Here is a 2938-nt window from a genome sequence, read left to right on the forward strand (position 1 = left end):
GCTTGAGCACGGGCTCATCTGGTTTGAGCAAAGCTTACCAGCTTGGACCCAAGATCGCTGGCTTGAGCAAGGGTTACTTGGCCTGCTGAAGGCCCACGGTCAAGGCATATATGAGAAAGCAATCAATGAACAACTAAAGTGTCACAACAAAAAAAACTGACGATTGATTCTTCTCATTTCTCTCCGTTCCTGTCTGTCTATCCTTCTCTCTGACTCTCTCTCTGTCTCTGTAAAAAAAAAAAAAAAAAAAAAAAAGCAATAAGGAAATATCTTAAATAATAGTTTTATTGTTTTTGGCAGGTATTATTTAATATTTTTATTAATATTTTAAAACTTATGACATAATCTAGTTTTGTGTGCCTCTTATTGTTCTTATTTCAGTATTAAATGCATAAAATAATAAACTACCTTTTGTTATACAATTTTTTATTTATTTTTTATTTTTTTCATTTTACAAACCCTTGTGTCGAGGGCTGACTTTCAATAGATCACAGCGAGGGAGCTGCTCTGCTAGTACGAAACCCCGACTCAGAAGCAGGTCGTCTACGAATGGTTTAGCACCAGGTTCCCCACGAACGTGCGTTGCATGACAGGTGAGGGGGTGGCCCCCTTTCTGGCCGGGCCCCATTTCCCAGGACGAGGGGCTCTCCGAGAAGTGAGGCGGGGCATGCTGCACCACGCAGGGGCGCGCGCGGGGGCACGCATGGCGGCCCGCTGGCGGGGACGGCGGGGGACCAGCTATCCGAGACCAACCGAGGCTCCGCGGTGCTGCCCTATCATTCCACCTGGGCGAGATTCTGATTTAGGGGTGTTCAGTCATAATCCCACAGATGGTAGCTTCGCCCCATTTGCTCCTCAGCCAAGCACATACACCAAATGTCTGAACCTGCGGTTCCTCTCGTACTGAGCAGGATTACTATGGCAACAACACACATCAGTAGGGTAAAACTAACCTGTCTCAGACAGTCTAAACCCAGCTCACGTTCCCTATTAGTGGGTGAACAATCCAACTCTTGGTGAATTCTGCTTCACAATGATAGAAAGAGCCGACATTGAAGGATCAAAAAGCGACGTCGCTATGAACACTTGGCCGCCCCAAGCCAGTTATCCCTGTGGTAACTTTTCTGACACCTTCTGCTTAAAACCCAAAAGGTTAGAAGGATCGTGAGGCCCCGCTTTCATGGTCTGTATTTGTACTGAAAATCAAGATCAAGCGAGCTTTTGCCCTCTGCTCCACGGGAGGTTTCTGTCCTCCCTGAGCTCACCTTAGGACACCTGCATTATCGTTTGACAGGTGTACCGTCCCAGTCAAACTCACCACCTGGCACTGTACCCGGAGCAGGTCGCTCCTGGCCGCCGAGACCGGGAGCTTGGCGCCAGAAGCAAGAACCCCTCGGGGCTCGCCCCCCCTCACCGGGTCAGTGAAAAAACGATGAGTAGTGGTATTTCACCAGCGGCCCGCAAGGCCGCCGGACCCCACCCTGCCCCACCCCCTCGCAGGAACAGAGGGGTGCCAGGGGCCTCCCACTTATTCTACACCTCTCATGTCTCTTCACTGTGCCAGACTAGAGTCAAGCTCAACAGGGTCTTCTTTCCCCACTGATTCCACCAAGCTCGTTCCCTTGGCTGTGGTTTCGCTGGATAGTAGGTAGGGACAGTGGGACTCGCATTCATCCATTCACGCGCATCATTAATTAGATGACGAGGCATTTGGCTACCTTAAGAGAGTCATAGTTACTCCTGCCGTTTACCCGCATTTCGTTGAATTTCTTCACCTTGACATTCAGAGCACTGGGTTGTTATACGATTTTTCAATACTTAAAACAGTCATCAGGGCAGAGAACTGGTTGTTAAATAATTTGAATCCCACCACTGCTTCCCACCAATCTTTGGTCTGTTTCTGCTTTAATCCATTTTAAGCATAACTGTCAGATTATTTTCTCTAATAGTTATTTTTATCATATTACCCCACTCGAAGCTTTCAATAGTTTTCTCATATTCTATGAAATGACATGTAAAATCTTTATCTGGATTTTAAAAAATTTTATTTAGACAATTAATTTTAACGGGGAGACATTGATCAATTAGAGGACATAGATTCAGAGAAAACATCTCCAGATCATTTTGACATTTAATTATGTTGTATACCCATCACCCAAAGTCAAATTATATTCCGTCACCTTCTATTTGGTTTTCTTTGTGCCCCTCCCCTCCCCCCACCTCATCCCTCTCCTCCCTTCCCCTCCCCCTGGTAACCACCACACTCTTGTCCTTGTCTATAAGTCTCAATTTTGTGTCCACCTATGTATGGAATCATATAGATCTTAGTATTTTCTGATTTACTTATTTCACTCAGTATAATGTTATCAAGGTCCATCCATGTTGTAAATGATCCGATGTCATCATTTCTTATGGCTGAGTAGTATTCCATAGTATATATGTACCACATCTTCTTTATCCAATCTTCTATTGAAGGGCTTTTTGGTTCTTTCCATGTCTTGGCCACTGTGAACAATGCTGCAGTGAACATGGGGCTGCGTGTGTCTTTATGTACCAGTGTTTTTGAGTTTTGGAGGTATATACCCAGTAGAGGGATTGCTGGGTCATATGGTAGTTCTGTTTTTAATTTTTTGAGGAACCGCCATACTTTCTTCCATAATGGTTGTGCTACTTTACATTCCCACCAACAGTGAAAGAGAGTTCCTTTTTCTCCACAGCCTTTCCAACACTTGTTATTACCTGTCTTATTGATAATAGCTAATCTAACAGGTGTGAGGTGGTATCTCATTATAGTTTTGATTTGCATTTCTCTAATAGCTAATGAAGATGGGAATCTTTTCATATATCTGTTGGCCATTTGTATTTCTTCTTGGGAGAAGTGTCTGTTCATGTCCTCTTTCCATCTTTTCTTTTATTGGATTGTTTGCTTATTTGTTGT

The 2938-nt window shown here is 44.3% G+C and overlaps 1 pseudogene; it reads left to right on the forward strand.

Moving 5' to 3' along the window:
• Nucleotides 1-703: 703 nt before the first annotated feature.
• Nucleotides 704-1694, forward strand: LOC136391617 (uncharacterized; annotated as a pseudogene).
• Nucleotides 1695-2938: the final 1244 nt, after the last annotated feature.

The sequence above is a fragment of the Saccopteryx leptura genome, chromosome 2, assembly GCF_036850995.1.
Source record: "Saccopteryx leptura isolate mSacLep1 chromosome 2, mSacLep1_pri_phased_curated, whole genome shotgun sequence".
NCBI classification, from domain to species: Eukaryota; Metazoa; Chordata; class Mammalia; order Chiroptera; family Emballonuridae; genus Saccopteryx; species Saccopteryx leptura.